The 23,247-nt window shown below is 31.6% G+C and overlaps 1 long non-coding RNA gene across 1 annotated transcript; it reads right to left on the bottom strand.

The window, feature by feature from the left end:
* Window positions 1-4,059: 4,059 nt before the first annotated feature.
* On the bottom strand, window positions 4,060-4,828 carry LOC149249595 (uncharacterized). Its single transcript, XR_016265873.1, has 3 exons — window positions 4,733-4,828; window positions 4,555-4,630; window positions 4,060-4,454 (listed from the first exon to the last, which is right to left on the bottom strand). It is a non-coding gene; the product is annotated as an uncharacterized LOC149249595 (long non-coding RNA).
* Window positions 4,829-23,247: the final 18,419 nt, after the last annotated feature.

Below are 23,247 nucleotides of genomic sequence, written 5' to 3'. Positions count from 1 at the left end.
GATGACATATTGATATATTCTCATTCCCAGCAGGAACATGAGGAGCACCTTAGATTGGTGTTGCAAACTCTTTGGGAGCATCAGCTATATGCTAAATTTAGCAAATGCGATTTCTTTAAAGAGGAAATTCAGTATTTGGGTCATGTGATTACAAATGAGGGAATTGCGGTTGACCCCGAGAAGATAAAATCTATTATGGAATGGCCTATACCCAAGGATGTTGCGGACATCAGATCCTTCATGGGGTTAGCTGGCTATTACAGGAGATTTGTGGAAGGCTTTTCAAGAATAGCCTACCCTATTACCTCATTGCAAAAGAAAGGAAGGGCATTCAAGTGGACAGCAGAGTGTCAGCAGAGTTTTGACCGCTTGAAACACCTACTCACTACCGCACCCATCTTGAGAATCGCGGATCCTAATAAGGATTACGTGGTGTGCACCGATGCAAGCAAAGAGGGCGTGGGAGGAGTATTAATGCAGGAAGGGAAGGTAATAGCATATGAATCAAGGAAATTAAAAGAACATGAGCAGAGATACTCTGCTTACGATTTAGAGTTAACTGCTGTAATTCATGCACTTAAGATGTGGCGACACTACCTTCTCGGAAAGAAATTTCTGCTGTTAACCGATCATCATAGTTTGACACATTATTTCAGTCAACCCACCTTGAATGCGAGACAAGGCCGTTGGGCAGATTTTCTAAGTGGGTTTGACTTTGAAATAAAACATTTAAAGGGCAAAGAAAATCGGGTGGCGGATGCCTTAAGTCGAAAAGTTCATTGCTTATGTGAACTTTCAGCCAGCCGGTGGCGGAGTTCGCTGGTTGAACAAATAAAAACAGCAGCAAATGACGACTCAGAATATCAGCATTTGAAACAGCAGGTACAGCAATCTGATAATGGAAAGTTACAGCAAGGGTACACATTAGATAATACTGGATTGCTGTATTTCAATAGGAAAATGTATGTACCTGACTCCGGTGACCTTAAGAAACTGATTCTAGATGAATTCCACATCAGCCATTACGCCGGTCATCCAGGGTACCAAAAGATGGTTACGGCACTCAAGAAAGAGTATTACTGGCCAGGGATGAAGAGGCAAGTGGTGGAATATTTGGCAAAGTGTTTGGAATGCCAGCAAATTAAGGCTGAACATCAACACCCAGCGGGACTGTTACAGCCTTTGCCTATTCCGGAATGGAAATGGGAAACCATTTCCATGGATTTTATAACCGGATTACCGCGGACAAAGAAGGGTAATGATTCTATTATGGTCGTAGTTGATAAACTAAGTAAAGCAGCACACTTTATACCCGTGCAGTCTACTTACAAGGCGGTACAAATTGCACATCTCTTTATGCAGAATGTGTTCCGCTTGCATGGAATGCCAAAGGTAATCATATCGGACCGTGATGTGAAGTTCACTTCCACCTTCTGGAAAACATTGTTTGCCGAGTTGGGCACCCAGCTGAATTTTAGCACAGCTTACCACCCACAAACCGATGGTCAAACTGAGCGAGTCAATCAGGTATTGGAAGACATGTTGAGGGCAAATGTGATGCTAAAGCCTAGTCAATGGGAAGAGTATTTGCATCTGGTTGAATTTGCCTATAATAATGGGTATCATACCTCCACCCAGTTAAGTCCCTTTGAGGTCTTGTATGGGCGAAAGTGCCGCACACCCTCAAGTTGGAGTGGGCTAGAGGATAAACTGAGTTTGGGTCCGGAAATGTTAAAAGACATGGAAGATATGGTGAAGAGAGTGCGAGCAAATTTAAAGGCTGCACAAGACAGACAGAAAAGTTTCGCAGACAGGAAAAGAAGATTTGCAGAATACAAAGTGGGTGACCATGTGTTTGTAAGGATTCAAACCAGAAGGAGCACACTGCAGTGGAGCGGGTGCGCCAAACTGGCTCCCCGATACTTTGGACCGTTTCAGATTCTAGCTAGAGTGGGGCCGGTGGCCTACCAACTTGCTTTACCCAGTCACATTAAGATTCACAATGTGTTTCATGTTTCTGTCCTAAAGAAATATGTGTATGACCCTAGACATGTTATTCAATGGCAAGATGTACGGGTAAGAATTGATCCAATTGGTTTGATTATACAGCTATACTTAATAGAAAATTGATTAAGTGCTGGTTGTTTGCAGGTCGAACCGGAAGGCGGGGTCCTAGTCGAACCACAGAGCATTCTCGACCGGAGAGAAGTGCGGCTGCGGAAACGGGCTATTACCCAAATTAAGGTGCTGTGGCAGCATTATGGCCCTGAGGAGGCTACGTGGGAGGACGAGGAACTTTTCAGAAAAGCCTACCCAAATTTATTTAATGAGAATGGACATCGGGACGATGTCCAATCCCAGGGGGGGAAGATGTAATAACCTCGGTAACTTGTAATTTCTGGTAATTGCTGTGGTAAAAACAATATGGGTGACAACTTGTTTTATTAAAAGACATTATTATTTTGTTGAAAGAAAATATAATGAACTATTTTGCACATGTGTTGAATGAAATGCTGGCAGCCTCCAAAAGGAGGCTTTTCTATTAAAAGAAATTAATCAGTTATGGAACTGAAAGGAAAGACAACTGCCTCTCACCCAAGGAAGAGGTCTTGGGGAGGAAAACCTCTGGGCTGTTTGGGAACAGGCAGAGGAGAGATTCCAAAAAGAGAGTTGCAGAGTGAAAGAAGGGGGTTAAGTCTGGTTGTGATCAGATGACCCAGCACCGTGGTGCATAAGTCTTGTTGAGGGCTGCAGGCCTGCAAGACGGCTCGGGGGGAGAATCCAGTGCAGTGGATCTCAAGGTTGGGAGGTTAAGAGCAAAAACTCTACAGGTGACTTTTGAAAGTAAGAATCACAGTGACAGAATACCAGGTACGCTTCCTTTAAATTAGTTAAGGAAAGCTCAGGTATTGAAAGTACTCAGTTGTATCTTTTCTTTTAAAAGTTGTTGTGATAATTAGAATAAGATTACGGTTATTAGAAGAAATGGAAGGGAAATGTGACGGTGTCACCTGGGTGGCACACATTCACCAAGCTTACACGGTTAATCTGTGTATAGTTAGTAATAGCTAGGAATTGCCAAAAGATAGTAAGCTACAGTACCTAGTAGTAGTAGGAGGACTGATTGCTGAGATAACCGAGTCCATGATGGTACTCAGTTTTACAGTATAAAGACCTGAGTAGATAAGAGAAGCCGAGTTGGCTATTTAACCATAGTTTGACTCTGTAAACTGATAAAGAATTTATTATAAAGATCAAACTGAATATATAACCTCATTCTGTATGCATTCACTTAACAGAAATAAGAAGAGTAAATTGAAGGACGAGATTATGAGAAAAGAGTCGATGCATGTTTAAACCAGCCTTAACAAGGCTGTGCGAATATGGAACAATACATGGAATAATAAACTTAAAACTTACACTATCTTTCCGAGTACATCTGTATAGTAAGCATTGACAGGCAATAGTGACGGAAAGCGAAGTGTTCTTTAACATAAATAATGATGTACAGCAAACCCTAGCTTCAGGGGTGGAAACGACATCAACCATAGGCTACAAAACGAGCAATGAAATACAATACAGAATAAGAATAAACCTGAATCAGATGATAAGTATTGTTATAGGCGAGTGACCGCCGTAAATCTGCTGGCTGCATGTGGGCAAGCCTGTGCGCAGGAGGATAGACAATACATTCACGAGACGAATGCAAGACTACCCTCGTCGCTGTACAAATGTTATACAAGAACGAGAACTGTGCTGTGGAAATCATTCGATGAGGAAACTTATCGGTTCCATAACCTTGAAACCCTAAGGTAAAAGAATGCCATAACTGTAATGCGAATGAATAATAGAAACGGCAGCATAATATACTGAACATCAATTTAAACTTAGAAACTCTTGGCATTAGAAATGTTATATCCACAGATACTACCCAGAATTAGAGGTAGCGACGGAGAACGCTCCAAATATCAAAGGTAAATGAAGTAACCCTAATACATGACCATTGCCGTAACTATGTGTAATACCAAACGAAAACAGAAGTAGTAGCTGCAAACTCTGTATATTAACTTTGCATATATAAATCAGAACGAAGGTTGAATGTCCATTAACCGGTGGCGGCACTTACATATACAGATAAGGAAGAGAAGGAAACATTATGAAACGCAGATGGTATACCATTGACCATATAGAAATCCAGGCCGAGCCAAAACAACAACAATCCGCATATGACAAATATTGCAGTGATTTAATTAACTATGCAAACTTTACATAATTGCCGAAAGCTCAAAGGACTTTTCTAGACCAGGTAATGCTAAACAAAACAGAGTCCTTAGCCAAGTTCAATAGAGAATAGATAACTAAGGCACCGAGGCCATAACCTAGGCGCAGCTGGACAGGCCGCCAAGTAAGGCCGCCAAGCATAAATCGCATAAGGGTTTGGACCGGTATTTAACCTGAGACAACAGGTAGAGGACAGGCCGTCTTAGCTGTAAAACAAACCCTCAAAATGCAATCAAATTCAGTCAACAGAAAACATAACAAATTCCGACTTACCTGGAAGTGACATAGCAGCTAAAACCTCCGGCGTTCGGTGAGGGTGAGCTATGGCCAGCACCAGAACCCTTCAAAACTGTCAAGCCAACCCTGAAATGGTTAGAGTATATACAGCAGAAGCGAGAAATAATAAGTTATAAACCAGCTGTGAGAGCGATGAAGAGAAGCGCGGCCAAACCTGAGTGAGGCAGAGGAGCGATGAACCAGAAGAGTGCAAAGAACCCGAGAACTTGCAGACCAAACCATCGAAGGAGCTCGATCACTGAGAAATGAGCAAATGAACCAAAGGCGTATCCAACTAGACTTTTATGTGCAGGGTCAAACCCTAAGTGAGGCTGAACCGTCCGATGAAGGTAAGTAATCACCATCGTTGGATTAGGCGGGAGGCCAAGTGTGAACCCCGAAGCAGGTCAACTCTCTCAGATCCCATGGCCAGCACGTGAAGAGGGACCATATGGCTACGGAGGTTGGTGAGCTGGCGTACTCGCTCTACCATTTGGCAGCAGACATTTAAACGGATAACAACAATCAACACACATATGTCATGTCATATAACTTATCGAAGGACAATACATTAAGGGTTAAGTAGATATGTAGTGTTATACATATATAACCGATGGTTATAATAACCAAAATCTTAAGACAATCATATTATGCGTTAGACTATATGTGTTTAGGGTTAGTAGGTGAGTAACGTAGGTTAGGAGTTGGTAATAGTGAGTTACCAACTGTAAAGGTATATAAAAAAAAATTTTATTTACTGTATTCTTTTGGATTATAGAAAAAGATCGTGACAGAGGCTAATTTTATTGTTCCAATGAACTATGTTGATGGCATCGTAGATTTAAATATTTTTGAAATATTTTGTGCATGTGCGCTGAGAAAAGAGATGTTCCAGACTAACTCAGACCTCCTTTTCATTTGTAAGGGGAAACACTTAACCAGAAATTCAGTTTAGGTTTCCAAACTTTAACAAGAAATTTAGTTTACGTTTCCACATATATAACAGGTGTATCTAATCTTTAAGTCACTTGTACAATTTTCTATTATTATTATTATTATTTTTAATTAGATATCTCTTTGTTGAGAAAGTGAGAAAGTGTTTAGATAACAAAGTTTATCATTATTTTATTATAAATTTAAATAATAATATGTTTTTATTACATGAACCAAACACAATCAATTAATTATATATATATAAAGAGTGTAAATATATATGGTAAAAATTGATAAATTAATAAAGTCAAATACAACCATGAAAATTGATATAATATTTAAATTCCATTCCCATTTTTATAATTGAAGTTCACAACCATTGTTTGTTGACTGTTGGGCACCACTCTTTCTGTAGTTTCCAATAAAGAGAAATTATGTTGGCCATTTGAGGTATGGTTCCCAGTATGATGATACCTGTGTTAGTAGAGTTAATCAATCAATTTTATAGTACATTGATTGACTAACTAATTCTCATGCCACCTTTGAGTCCATAGGTCAATGAGTTGGGCAACACGCCATTTCCATTTCTTAGGGTGAAGACATTAAGAATGTAAGTGTAAGAAGGTTTTTCCAGCTTTTAAAAAAAAAGTCTTTGCCATTGTAGACCAGCAATCTCACCTTCTATTATTTCTTCTATCATTGTTTCTATCATCTCATACCACTACTGCTTCTATGAGGAGAGGGATATTTTGGGGGAAGGGAGAGTTGAAAAAATTCCCAAGCCAAGTGAACTCCATAGAGATAGAGTTCATGCTTTAGTCTGTTCTTTATAGCCTTAAGTTTTACTTTATTTATCTATTCCTACTTTCTTGAGGCGTTTTGTTACGAAACTCAATTGGAATTAATTAAGTACTGTTGGAGCCAAATTATGCCCCTGTTTGGTATCTTTCTTCTCCTATTATAGGGATGTAATCAAATTTTTAGGATAGAGCCAAAAGACGAGTCATTCTTTACGTTGTTGCTTCAGCATTTTTTGTGTTAGTTTCCATTGATCATTTTTTCTATCCGGAGAGACATTTCTCTACAATAAACCAAGGAAGGAAAACACAATGGATTGTAAATAATAAATATTGTTTTCATTTTAGGAAGACAAAAGTAAACCTTTTATATATTATAACAAATAACATATCATTATTTCAATTTTGTGCAAGTTTTGTTTTTCCTTGAAATGGAATTGTTTAATTTTGATGAACCAACAATTAAGATCAACTCTTAAGATCCCCAATTCCAAGGATGGACTAATTTTTTTCATGTTCGATTACTTTTAAGATCTAAGTGTTTTAGGATATTAATATTTCCAAATGCTTGGTTGGAGATGGTGAAATTAGGACAACATTTCAATGATAAATATTCAAGTGCAATTAGATTTCCAAAAAGACTTGAAAGCATCTGCAAAATAGAAGCACATGTCAAATATATTTCTTCGAGGTTTATTAGATTTCCAAATGAATCAGGAAGCTAAATCATTTGTATACAGTTTCTTAACACTAAGTATTTCAAGAAGTATTTTTAAGAAGTGTACATGACATAGTTCTTGAGGAAAACTTTTGAATAGCGCATTGCTTATGTTAATATGTACTAAGTGCTTAATGTGAATTATGGACATTGGAAACCCTAAAAGGGTATGTCAATATGTACTAACTGCTTCATCTGCATTATGGACATGGAAAACCTTAAAAGGGGAGTGTAGAAGTCCATGATGATTTTGAGTGAGAAAATGAAGTGTAACAACAAAGAAAAGAAAAATAAACATGATATTTGATTAAAAACATACTTTTGAGTTGTTTGGAAACTATCTAGGGTGCCTATTAGATAATTTCCATTTTTGTTGGATTTTGAAATTGCAACTTGTGGCTGTTGAAAGTGATTGTTTAGAACCGATATTGAGAAGGGTAATTTTTTAATTAAATTTTTATTTGTAATGAGTTAATTTATTATCAAAACATCGTGAAAAAAATTGTCTAAAAAATAAAGATGAATCCAAATTCTAACCCAACTAACACCTATAAAATACAATTTAGATAAAAAATAAAAGTGAAAAATCCTATACAACTTATAAACTATTTTTTTTTGTAAATTTTATAATCATGAAAAACCTAGGCCAATAGTTTGAATAGCCCAATATTAAAAATCGATAACAAATGGAAATACAATAAATGTAAGTCACGGGAAGCACTTTTAACCATTTTCAAAAAATTATTTTCCTTAACCTTGTGAGGAGCGAAAGCAACTAAACCATATACATTATCTTATAAAAAAAAACTAAACCATATACATTATGCATTGCATACTAAATAATGCTATGATTGTTTGGGAACGATTAGAATGTCCTATATTCGGATAGGATGATTTGGATGCATGCAGCTGCCTTGCATCATTGTATAGAAATGCGGGGTCGTTGTGCATTCAACGTTGTCTATTCGATAGATAGTGAATCTTTTTGCAAATTATTTCATTCCAAGCATTTCCATTATCAAAAGTTGGAATTGGATGCGATGTTATGCATTGGATGTAATATTCCATCATCTAGAAACATGACCGTTAAGTTGAAGAACAATCCGAGAGAGAATCAGTTAATTATCACTTGAATAAGTTGAAAAACAATCAATTAGCTTGGTTGATTATCATGCTCTAATTTATTTAAATTGGCCTTGCACATATGTCGATTTCAGAAAACCTAACCGTTATCAGTATATTTATAGTAAAATTTACAGTTCTCCAAAGAAAAAGCAGGGCACGCCAGAAAGAAAAGCCGGAAGAGCAGGGCACACAAAGTGAAAAGGCCGGAAAAGCCGGATATACGTTCCGTTCGAATTTTATTCTCATGTGCTCAATATGAGAGAGCGCTCCCCTTTTTACGGTCTCTTGTGTCTATGTGTGGGTTTGCCTGTACTTGCGTTGTATGTTATCATTATTTCTGTTTGTATGTGTTCCTTTTGTGTGAAATTAAGCCTCTGAGCCACAAATCATGATGTGGAGAAGGGGAAACTCCTAACGCAAAGGTATTTCAGTACTATACTGCTTCCTAGAGCTAAACCAAAATGGCAATGCAATCTCCATATTACTTCTTGATGGATGTATGAGGTGAGGCAGATTTTGTTTTCATTTGATTTACTAAATCTCTAATCTCTTTAATTTTAGTAAGGAATTTATTGATTATTTCTGGATTTTTTTCATTTTTTTTCATTTTCAGCTTCTCTACTACTCATATAAAGAGCACAAACCACCGAGTAAGACTATGGAGTAAGAAGCATTTTAAGGTACCTTGTAGTTATTTCTCAATACCTTCTTGTGTGTGTGGTGTAGTTGCTTTAAATATCGATTTACTTATAAGATTTAGAACTCTTTGGGTAAAAGATAAGTAAAGATTTATAACTCTTTGGTTAAAAAATATAAAGACATGATGCCTTAGGGTGCCTTGCAATTTCTTCTCAATACGTTCTTGAGTGTGTTGATTTAAATATCATTTTACTTATAAGATTCAGAACTTTTTGGTTAAAAAATGGAAATACCTCTTTCTAATTTCTAGAAATGCAAACATAGAAATAGCTATGAAAATTAAGTATAGTATGTGATTTCACTCTGAATTACCTAATTACCTCATAATTGAAAAGAGGGCAGCAGGAACTCGGGACCTCATAATTGAAAAGAGAGCTGCAGGAACTCGGGGTAGCAAAAGTAGTTAGAAGGGATATTGGAAAAAACAGGGGTTTCATTCGAGAAGCAATATCATAGCACGTGGATTCATATTGGGGGATATATTATGAGGTGAAAATGACATATTATATTGGGGGATATATAGGAGGTAAACGGTTTTTATATTGGCAAGTATAAAAAAAATGGACCTCAAAGTTAATGAAAAAAGATAAAGGGGTATAAAAAATATTAACGAAAAAATGGATACCTATAATATTTAGTGAAAGTAGGGTTTTGTTTTAATTAGGAAGGTGTATTCTTCACATATTGGCAGGGAGTTAAATTATGTGATTTTTAGAGGCACTTTCCAATATGTAGTCAAATTAAGGGTATTATTTAATATGCTATAAACTCAAGTGATATGTCAGAAGTTCATTAAGTAAAACCCATGGGAAAAAACCACCGTGATTCTATTCTAATATTCAGTGAAAAAGAGTAATTATTGAGTATCCACATACCTAAATTTACGAAGTTGAGGTTCACAGAATATATTGAGATCATAACATATTTTGCATCTTACACTGAGTTTCCGCTATCGAGCTCAATCCTTCTCGTAGATTTAAGTAATCCGGAAAATGAAGGTGAATTACTGAAGCAGGTATAGCTTAATAGTTGTGAATAAATATAATTTAAGAAAGAGTTTTACTTTCAGATTTTAGGTTGCTCTTTGTTTGAATCGATTTTAGTTTAAATGTTTAATGTCTGGGTAGTGGTCATAGTCTTAACACATGCTTATATTTTGTTTCTCTTTCTTGGCCGCCAACACAGCCTTTCTCCATGCCATCTTGAGGTGTGAGGTTTGGCCTCTGCTCTACCAAATTGAACATGGAAGTCGGTTGTGTTGGGCTTAGCTGGTGAGAGTAGTCGAAATATTAAGCAAACTGCATTCAGTCCTACAACTCTGCCAGCACTCGCTCCTAAAAATATATGTTGCAAAACCAAAGGATGTGAATCAAACCATGATGGTTTGGTCCAAATATGGCCCCCTCTGTAAATACAAATCTGGTACATACTGAGTGACACATAGACGGAAATAACAACTGACTACGGAAATATAAATGATTCTTACACCGAATAGGATAAATTAGATACAGACTTCTAACAATAAACTTCTCTCAATTAGAATCCAAACAAAGTATATGTCAATCAACCAGATAACAATTCAATATTATCAACTATATGCACAACGAGAGAAAAGAGTGAGACTCTGTTCTCTCCTTCTAAACCTAATCCATCGTCTCTAAAACCCCGTTTCAAGATGCAGTCACGCCTTTTGTTAGATATTAGGACCAAGTATCATATTTGATCTCTACAATGTTTGCTAATATTCTATTGGATTGCATTGTATTCGGTTGGATGTTACGTCGATTATTAGTATTTCCATCTTCAAAACATTTCGTTGATTTGGTGTTGCGCGGGAGCATGACAGCTGAGCTAACTAGCTGGCTTGTGCCTCGTTGTATTGTACGCACTTGTTATCATATCTACATCATCACACTGTTGTGGTATTGTGCATGAAGGCATAAAAGATACTCCTGAGCATAGGATCTAATGTTTTGTTTTATTTTGGATATGTGAAAATTTTAGATATTAAAAGCATTCCCATAATTATTATTTTTATTACATTATTTTCAATAATTTATAATTAGCACAACCACATTTACTAATGTGATTGATAACATCCATAGGCGTATATGAAATATATATACAATCACATTTTTCAATGTGATTGATATACACGGATAGGCTTACATCAACCACATTAATAATTATTACGAGTATTTAAGATTATTAATAATTATATAAATATTAACAACCAAATTATTTCTATATATTATTATATAAATATTATATTAATATTATAATAATATAATAATAATAATGGTTAAAGTCCGATAGACTAATATTTGGTCTCAGCGGATGTTAACCACCATCATCATCATCATCAACTCCTAATATATATTAATTAATAATAAGAATAGCTCATAATAATATTAAATTATCATTATATTAATAAAATAATATAAAATTATAAAAAGAATAATAACAATTATATTGTATTATTATTATAATAAAAAAATATAATAATAATAATAATATTATTATTTTATTATAATAATATACAAATATAATTATTATTATAATAATAATACAATAAATATTATTATAATATATTATTATAATAAGACCCATAAAGACCCATTATTTATTATTTATTATAATTAATAACTATACAAATAATAACAACTATATTTTTATATAATTATATATTTATGATTATTATATTAATATTATTATAATAATATAAACTCATAATAATATTAGTATTATTAATTATTATTATTATTATTATTTTTTGTAAATTTAGGTAGGCCATTTTCTATTTATAAAAGACAAGCTCAGTACACGTACAAACCATAGGTGACCTCAGTTTTCCCAGTGAGAAACCAAGCTTTTTGGCCACCTATATATAACATAAGCCATCCAAAATTGGTATGTCTGGAGTCTTTCTAACCATGCTATGTAAACCGAACTATTGAAAATAGAGTTTTTATCTACTGTTCCTATGACCATGCATAAATATAAAGAAACCTTCCGCTAAAAAAGACGATTTGAGAACAAAAACTCAGTCTGGTGTGGGTCTACCATACCTCGGTCTGGTTGGGTCCGCTGCTGATCCTCCATGCACTGGTTTATTCTTAGACTTTAGTATTTTTAATATTTATCTTAGGGTTTGTATACATAAGGTTAATTATTATCAGTATTTAGAATTATTAATAACTATATAAATTTTAACAACCAAATTATTTATATATATTATTATATAAATATTATATTAATATTATAATAATTATATAAACTCCTAATATATATTAATTAATAATAAGAATAGCTTATAATAATATTGATTATATTATTATTATTATAATAATTATATTTGTATATTATTATAATAATATATTATTAACTATACAAAGAATATCAACTATATTATTATATATTTATGATAATTATATTAATATTATTATAATAATATAAACTCATATTATTATTATTATTATTATTATTATTATTATTAGGCTTTAGCATTTTTAATATTTATTTTAAAGTTTGTATACATTGGGTTAATTATTATTGGTATTTAAGATTAATAATAACTATATAAATATTATCAAACATATTTAAGATGATTAATAACTATATCAATATTAACAACCAGATTATTTATATATATTATTATATAAATATTATATTAATAATATAAACTCCTAATATATACTAATTAATAATAAGAATAGCTCATAATAATATTAAATTATCATTATATTATTAAAATAATATAATAATATGAAATTATAAAAAAATCATAACAATTATATTGTATTATTATTATAATCATAAAATATAATAATAATAATGATATTTGATTATAATAATATCATATTATTATTATATTATTATAATAATATACAGTATAATTATTATTATAATAATAATATACAGTATAATTATTATTATAATAATAATATAATCAATATTATTATAATAATAATAAGGACCAAATATTTAAGATAATTAATAACTATATAAATAACCAGAACTATAATCTTATATATTTATGATTTTTATATTAATATTTTTATAATAATATAAACCACCACCATTATTATTATTATTATTATTATTTAGTATTTTTAATATTTATCTTAGGGTTTGTATACATTGGATTAATTATTATTGGTATTTAAGATTATTAATAACTATATAAATATTATCAAACACATTTAAGATTATTAATAATTATATAAATAACTATATAAGATTATTAATAACTATATAAATATTAACAACAAAATTATTTATATATATTATTATATAAATATTTATTTAATAATATAAACATATATATTAATTAATAATAAGAATAACTCATAATAATATTAGATTATCATTATATTATTAAAATAATATAATAATATAAAATTATAAAAAAAAAATTATAATAATAAAACATAATAATAATAATAATAATAATATCTGATTATAATCTTATATTATTATTATTATTATTATAATATACAATTATAATTATTATTATAATAATAATATAATCAATATTATTATAATAATAAAGATCAATTATTTATGATAATTAATAATTATACAAATAATAGCAACTATATTATTATATATTTATATATTTATGATTATTATATTAATATTATTATAATAATATAAACTCATATTATTATTATTATTATTATTTTAGGCTTTAGTATTTTTAATATTTATATTAGGGTTTGTATACATTGGGTTAATTATTAATTATTATTGGTATTTAGGATTATTAATAATTATATATATTAACAATGAGATTATTTATATATATTATTATATAAATATTATATCAATAATATAAACTCCTAATATATATTAATTAATAATAAGAATATCTCATAATAATATTAGATTATCATTATATTATTAAAATAATATAATAATATAAAATTATAAAAATTTATAACAATTATATTGTATTATTATTATAATAATAAAATATTATATAATAATAATAATAATAATATTTGATTATAATATTATAATAATATTATATTATTACAATAATATATAAATATAATTATTATTATAATAATAACAATAAAGACCAATTATTTATGATAATTAATAACTATACAAGTAATAGCAACTATATTCTTATATATTTATATATTTATGATTATTATATTAATATTATTATAATTATATAAACTATTATTATTATTAGGCTTTAATATTTTTAATAGTTATCTTAGGGTTTGTATACATTGGGTTTATAATATTAGTCCCTTTTGTTTATTATTACTTAAGGGTTTAATACTAAAATCCCAAGGGATTATGAACCAACGGAATAATATTAAACAAAAAAGACTAATATTATAAATCCAAGGAACTAATAAATCCAACTCTTTAATATTATAAACCTAAAGAATTAGTGAACCCAATGGATAAATATTAAAAACCTAAGGGATCAAGAAGCACAAGGAATTAATATTACAAACACAAGAGAAACATAAAGATGACCATGATTGATATTATAAACCGAAGTTAATAATAAACCCAAAGGATTAATACTAAAACCCCAAGGGATTATGAACCAAAGAAAATAATGTTAAACCCAAGGGACTAATATTATTAAACAAACATTGGTAAACCCAAATATAAATACTATAAATACTAAAATAAACATGGTTTATTTTGACAGTGAGACAATTCTTGTGACAATGCAACATTCAACCATGGTTGTCGATGTTTGGCTATGACTGACAATGGTTTACCATGATTTATATTATCAACCAAAGGGAATAATAAACCAAGGGATTGATATTATAAACCCAAATGAATGATAAACCCAAGGGATAAATACTAAAACCCAAGGGATTATGAAGCCAAAGGAATAATATTAAACCCATGGGACTAATATTATTAACTTCAAATTGAGTGAAGGAAAAAATCGATACTACAAACACTAAAATAAACATAGTTTATTTTGATGGTGAGACAATCCTTGTCACAATGCGACATTCAAACATGGTTCACCATGTTTGGCTACGATTTATATTATAAACCTAAGGGAATAAAAATCCCAAATTTTGATATTATAAACCCAAATGAATAATAAACCGAAGGGAGTAATACTAAAACCCAAAGGGAATATGAACCCAAGGGAGCAATACTAAGCCCAAGGGACTGATATTATAAACCTAATATTTGTAAACCTAAATATAAATATTACAAACACTAAAATAAACATGTTTTATTTTCATGATGAGACAATCTTTGTCAAAATGTGACATTCAAGCATGGGACTAATATTATAAACCCAACATTGGTAAACCTAAACATAAATACTCCAAACATTAAAATAAACATGGTTTATTTTGATGGTAAGACAATTCTTGTCACAATGCGACATTCAACCATGGTTGACCATGTTTGGCTATGATTGACAATGGTTTACAATGATTGATATTATAAACCAAAAGGAATAATAAACCCAAGGGATTGATATTGTAAACCCAAGGGATTAATACTAAAACACAAGGGATTATGAACGCAAGGGAATAATATTAAACCCAAGGGACTAATATTATAAACTCAACATTCGTAAAATCAAATAGAAATATTACAATGTCTAAAATAAACATGATTTATTTTCATGGTGAGACAATCCTTGTCACAATGTGACATTCAACCATGGTTGACCATGTTTTATATTATAAACTTTGTTGGAATAATAAACCCAAGGGATTGATATTAAAACCCAAATGAACAATAAACCCAAGGGATTAATACTAAAACCCCAAGGGATTATGAACCCAATGGAATAATATAAAACCCAAGGGCCTAATACTATAGACCCAACAATCGTAAACCCAAATGTAAATATTACAGACCAAAATAAACATGATTTATTTTCATGGTGAGATAATATTTGTCAAAATGGGACATTCAAGCATGAGACTAATATGGTAAACCCAAATATAAATATTACAAACACTAAAATAAACATGATTTATTTTCATGGTTAGACAATCTTTGTCAAAATGCAACATTCAACCATGAGACTAATATTATAAACCCAAATTTGGTAAACCCAAATATAAATACTACAAACACTAAAATAAACATGATTTATTTTGATGGTGAGACAATCCTTGTCACAATGCGAGAATCAACCATGGTTGACCATGATTGATATTATAAACCTAAGGGAATAATAAACCCAAGGGATTGATATTATAAACCCAAAGGAATAATAAAACTAAGAGATTAATACTAAAACCCCAAGGGATTATGAACTGAAGGGAATAGTATTAAACCCATGGGACTAATATTATAAACCCAATATTGATAAACCCAAATATAAATACCACGAACACTAAAATAAACATGGTTTATTTTGATGGTGAGACAATCCTTGTCACACTGCAACATTCAAACATGGTTGACCATGGTTGGCTATGATTGACAATGGTTGACCATGATTGATATTATAAACGTAAGGGATTAGTAAACCCAACTTATTTACATTATAAACCCAAATGAATAATAAACCCAAGGGATTAATCCTAAAACCCCAAGGGATTATGAACCCAAGGGAATAATATTAAGCCCAAGGGATTAATATTAAAACCTCAAGGGTTTATAAACCCAAGGGAATAATATTAAGCCCAAGGGACTAATATTATAAACTCAACATTTGTAAACCCAAATATAAATATTACAAAGACTAAAATAAACATGATTTATTCATGGTGAGACAATCCTTGTGACAATGTGACATTCAACCATGGTTGACCATGATTGATATTATAAACATGAGGTAATAATAAACCCAAGAGATTGATATTATAAAACCAAGGAATTAATACTAAAATCCCAAGGGATTATGAACCTAGGGGAATAATATTAAACCCAAGGGACTAATATTATAAAACAAATATTCGTAAACCCAAATATCAATATTACAAACACTAAAATAAACATAATTTATTTTCATGGTTAGAAAATCCTTGTGACAATGTGACATTCAAGCATGGTTGACCATGGTTGGCTGTGATTGACAATGGTTTACCATAATCGATATTATAAACCTAAGGGAATAATAAACCTAAGGGATTAATATGAAAAACCGAAAGGAATAATAAAACGAAGGGATTAGTACTAAAACCCCAAGGGGTTATGAACCCAAGGGAATAATATTAAACCCAAGGGACTAATATTATAAACCCGACGTATATAAACCCTAAGAGAAATATTATAAACATTGAAATAAACATGATGTACCATCATTTATTTTCATATTGAGACAATCCTTATCACAATTCCATGTTGGACCATGGTCGACATTATAATAAACCGTGTTTGACTCAGGAATAATAAACCCAAGTGATTGATATTATGAACCCAAGGGATTAATACTAAACCCCAAGGGATTATGAACCAAAGGGAATACTATTAAACAAAAGGGGCTAATAATATAAAACCAAGGGAATAAAAATCCCAAGGGATTGATATAGTAAACCGAAAGGAATAATAAACCCAAGGGATTATTATTTATTTCCATGGAAAGACAATCCTTGTCACAATTTGACATTCAAGCATGGTTGACCATGGTTGGCTATGATTGACAATGGTTTACCATGATCGATATTATAAACCTAAGGGAATAATAAACCCAAGGGATTAATATGAGAAACCCAAAGGAATAATAAAATGAAGGGATTAATACTAAGACCCAAAGGGATTATGAACCCAAGGGAATAATATTAAATCCAAGGGAATAATATTATAAACCCAACATATATAAACCTCAAGACAAATATTATAAACATTAAAATAAACATGATCGACCATCATTGATTTTCATATTATAAATCTAAGGGAATAGTAAACCCAACTTATTTACATTAATACTAAAACCCGAAGGGATTAATGCTAAAACCCCAAGGCTAAAACCCTTAGGGATTATGAACCCAATGGAATAATATTAAGCCCAAGGGATTAATACTAAAACCCCAAGGGATTATGAACCCAAGGGAATAATATTAAGCCCAAGGGACTAATATTATAAACCCAAATATAAATACTACAAACACAAAAATAAACATGGTTTATTTTGATCGTGAGACAATCCTTGTCACAATGCAACATTCAAACATGGTTGACCATGGTTGGCTATGATTGACAATGGTTGACCATGATTGATATTATAAACCTAAGGGAATAGTAAACCCAAGGGATTAATACTAAAACCCCAAGGGATTATGAACCCAAGGGAATAATATTAAACCCAAGGGACTAATATTATAAACCCAATGTATATAAACCCTAAGACAAATATTATAAACATTGAAATAAACATGATGGACCATCATTGATTTTCATATTGAGACAATCCTTATCACAATTCCATGTTGGACCATGGTCGACATCATAATAAACCATGTTTGACTCAGGAATAATAAACCCAAGAAATTGATATTATAAACCCAAGGGATTAACTAAAACCCTAAGGGATTGATATAATAAACCTAAAGGAATAATAAACCGAAGGGATTATTATTTATTTTCATGATGAGACAATCCTTGTCACAATGTGACATTTAAGCATGGTTGGCTATGATTGACAATGGTTTACCATGATCAATATTATAAACCTAAGGGAATAATAAACCCAAGGGATTAATATGAGAAACGCAAAGGAATAATAAAACGAAGGGATTAATACTAAGACCCTAGTGGATTATGAACCCAAGGGAATAATATTAAATCCAAGGGACTAATATTATAAATCCAACATATATAAACCCTAAGAAAAATATTATAAACATTAAAATAAACATGATTGACCATCATTGATTTACATATTGAGACAATTCCTATCACAATTCCATGTTGGACCATGGTCAACATTATAATAAACCATGTTTGACTCACGAATAATAAACCTAAGTGATTGATATTATAAACCCAAGAGATTAATACTAAAACCCCAAGAGATTATGAACCTAGGACAATATTATTAAACAAAAGGGACTTATAATATAAACCGAAGGGAATAATGAACACAAGGGATTGATATAATAAACCAAAAGGAATAATAAACCCAAGGGATTAACACTAAAACCTCAAGGGATTATGAACCCAAGGAATTATTAATATTAAAAAGTTGAAGAACAAAGAAAACCAATAATTTGATATTATAAACCATTGGGAATTAATAAACCCAAGGGAAAAATATTAGAAACCAAAGGGATCAAAAATGGCAAGGGATTAATAGGAATTAATTTTTTAAACCCAACGGATTGATCAACCCATGTGACTATGAATATTATAAACCTAATGGATCAATAAACCCTAGGGATTGTTAATATTATGAAAGTAGCACGTCAATAAATTAAAGGAATAAACATTGTAAATGTAAGGGATTAATATTAAACCTTAGGACTATTATTTAAACCTTAATATTGGAGATTAATAAAACAAAGGGAATAAATGATAAACCGAAGGAATTATTAATATTACAAACTTAAAGAACAAATAAACCTAATCATTTAATATTATAAACCCAAGGAAATAGTAAACTGAACCTAAGCCCTAAATCCATGGCATCAATATATAAACATAAATAATTCTATAACACAAAAAAATAATAAAAAACATAAACCAAAACCAATATAAGAACCACATTGCAAACCATAAAGCACTAAAACATGATAAATCATCATTACATTAATAATAACACATTTATATCACTACATTATAAACAATAAATAGAATTTAAGCCATAAATACATTGATATCAATACATGAATGTATTAATAGTATAAATCTCAAGAATATTGATATAAACACCTAGAACATGAAATCCCAACAATAATATTATAAATGTAAACAATATTTTCATTTATGAAAGACGTGAACAAAGTGAAGGGATCCACACAAAAGACCACAACAATCAGAAATGCAAGAGAAAGATATAAAATAGTAACACTCCCATTGGAGCAAAGCAACATAAATGAAAAAAACACATCTAAATTGCACACATTGGATTTAAAGAAGAACATCATAATAGGACATTTTAAGACCAGAGATATACAATTTTGTACATAAAAACAAAATTAGTGTTTAAAATAATCAATTTAACCAACATTGCAACCATAGAAAGAACATTGAGTCTTAACATATATTTTTTGTTTTTTTTACATCAAATAATTCCACTATAAAATTGAAGTTCAAACAATGTTTTAAAAGTCATCTATGGAGTGGCCACTTCCAAAATACAACCAGACCGATGACAAAAGCAACACCAATTCAAATCAACTGGATAATGATCACGATACTTAACACTTTCCAACCAATTCCTTCTTGTTTGATCTAGCTCATGAATATGATCATTAAGAAACGCAGGGTGGAACCCATGTTTTCTATCAAACTTTTTATGAAGATAGGAAAGAAAGCTTATAGCTCCAGGAATATCCCATATTGTTTTGGAATAATATATGACATTGTTATTGTCCATATCTGCATTTGAAAGACACAAAAACAAAAGAAAAATCAATAAAGACATGCACAAATAAATAAGCATATATATATATCAAACATAACACCCCATTTTTATTTATGTTAAAAAAATTAATGCTATAGTGTTATGTGAAAAAAAAACAATCTAGTGTTACATGAACCAAACGATATAAAAATTTCTACAAATATAAGCCTCATTTCAAAATGCAATAGAAAAAACTGTAGAAATAGAATAAAACCGTGGCCAATATTCAAAAAATGAATATTGGCCATGGTGATGGCCAATATTCAAAACCTCCATTTTTTCATTTCATGATGTAATACGAATCCACAATATTAATATCAATACGAACTAGTTATAGAAATGATTTGGAATGATTGGTTCATATAACTCATTGTTTATGTTTGAATGGTCTGTTGCAAAGAAAAGAGCAATAAGCACTTAAAAAAATAAATAAGTAAAATGAACAACATGAAAAATGATGTAAACAACTTTCTCAAATATTACTATGAATATGATGAATTTATTAATCTAATAAATATATGAAAATGATTATTATATTAAAAGTAAATCAAGAGAATAATAAAAGCAATTCAAAAAACATACTATAAAGAAGGTCACAATGTTATTAGTTGTATAATATAAATCATAGAAATTATAATTATAAAAACAAAGAAAAATGTATGACATTGAGAAACATTTACATGTAAACAAGAAAACTTTAGTGGAAACAATATTAAATATTTTACATCACAAAGATCTATAGAAACATAATTTTAAAGTATTACCATAAAGACACATAGTATGTATAGATGAAAAAATGGAAATATTTTCCACAACCATAGAGAGTATATAAAATGGAAATATTTATAATAACTTCGAAGAATACTAATATCCTAAGAATCCATAGCCATATCCAATGGTGGAATCTCATCAATAGAATGCATACAGGTAGCAATTGCAAAAACATCTCCATAGTCAATAAAATCATTGCAATCCTCCAATGTTGGGTACCAAAACTGGGACAATCGCTCATTAGTTGAATTATCAATATCTATTGGAAAATAGATGTGAGTTACCATGTCATATAATAGGAAAGGAACTTCACTGCAGTTGCACATAAGAACCAGACCATGGACTGTTCAGAACAGAAGATAGCCGGGACATTTGCTATTTATATGTGTAGAAATTTCTTCCAACAACTTCCATCTGAAACCCTAATCATCTTCAAAGTAGTCAATTCTTCGTCCAACACATGGTTGACCAAATTGGAAATGATCTAATTCTTCAATTGACCATATAGAAGTGGAGCCATCATTAACAAGGAATATCAACTAATTCATGTATATTGCTAACGAGATACAACGTATGTTACTGATTGGAACAAATGAAAAACCCCACTCATTTTTTATTACGTCAAACTAGTAGATTGTATACCCGTACCGAGGATAATCTTCATGCTCCTTGTCAAGATATGTTACACAGTAATTTGTCACCATTGGTCATCGTCCCTGTTACCCCTGTTTCCGTACATTCGAGGACGTATTCCGGGACCTGTGAGCAGTGACATAACCTAAAAACACTTGCATTATGTTCCCCTGAGTATGTACTTCATGTTTCCTGAAGACACTTTTTGCAAAATATCCCTAAAAAGTGCCCTTTTTCCATTTAGCGCGGGTCCACAATGTCTTACCCGCGCCAATAAATGAGATCCTCAAAAGAGGGTGCGACCATTGGCACTCTCTCTTAGAACAACACCCGCGCCAACCAAATTTGGGAAAGATTTTTGACAAACGCGTGCCCGGATGTTTTTTTCCTTTTATTGTCATCAGTCTTTTTGGAATAAAGCTGGCTTTAAAGATGTCGAGACTCATCATCTATCCTCATCATCTATCCACAGCAGCTTTTTGGGGATAATGTCAATCCACAATGAGTGTCTGGATGCATTGTATCTTCTTCCCTTCTCCATCTATAAAAGCCCATCCTCATGCACTTGACAAGCTAGTTCCGAAGTGCTGGAGTTCTTGAGTTCTTATGTATTGGTGTTAGTATTGATTATAGTGAGTTTATGCTACCGAAAGTCTGAACTGTGTATCCACAAGTAAAGAGAGAGAGAAGGATCTATTGCAAGGAATATGTAGTTGCTTGCCCAGCCAGAGAAGAGATTCAACGTCAGAACATTGGTTGTAATTTTCTCTGTTTGTTCATTAATAAACGACTATTATTATGGTTCCAATCTTACTGTTCATTATGATGATGTTTGATTTATGTCCTTTCTGACTGATATATAGTTGTATATCGTGGATTTTATGCTTGTATTCATTTCGTTCTTTGCATGTGCAGGTGTCCATACGCGGGGATCGCTAGGATTGTGACCTGCCGGAGCTGGAGAACGGAGATATCGACTCGTCTACGACAATAGCGTTGGATTCCAGGTTGGTTCTTCTTATCCACTTTCGATTTACAACTAGGAACTTGCATAATAGCGTGATTGATTGTTGCTAGACCCATTTTGGGCTAGTGGGATCGCCTCTGTCCGCAGAGGGGATTTACCTCTCCAACAATTTGGCGACTCCGCTGGGGAAGAGCTATTTATTGTTTGATTTATAAACCTTGGAGTTTGTCTTGCATGTTAGTTTTCTCTTGTCTCCTTGCGTAAATGAGCTTTCTGGGTCAGTTTTTCTTGCTGTCTGAGTACTGTTGACCAGACACTGGGCTGTTTTATTTATTTATTTTTTGGGCCAGCAAACTGTTGGCGCGTTTTTATTTCTGACAGTCGCGCCGGTTGGCGCATGTTGCACACCAGCAACTCGCGCCAATTCTTTAATAGCGCAAGTTACAGGCTGACAGTCGCGCCAGTCCTGTAAACTTTGCCAGTGTGTGTGTTGAAAGCTCTTCAAATTCAGATTTTC

Source organism: Pinus tabuliformis, chromosome 7 (genome assembly GCF_031772625.1).
Source record: "Pinus tabuliformis cultivar Carrire ecotype Pingquan chromosome 7, CPIR1, whole genome shotgun sequence".
NCBI lineage: Eukaryota > Viridiplantae > Streptophyta > Pinopsida > Pinales > Pinaceae > Pinus > Pinus tabuliformis.
This window is presented reverse-complemented; position numbering and strand designations above follow the sequence as displayed.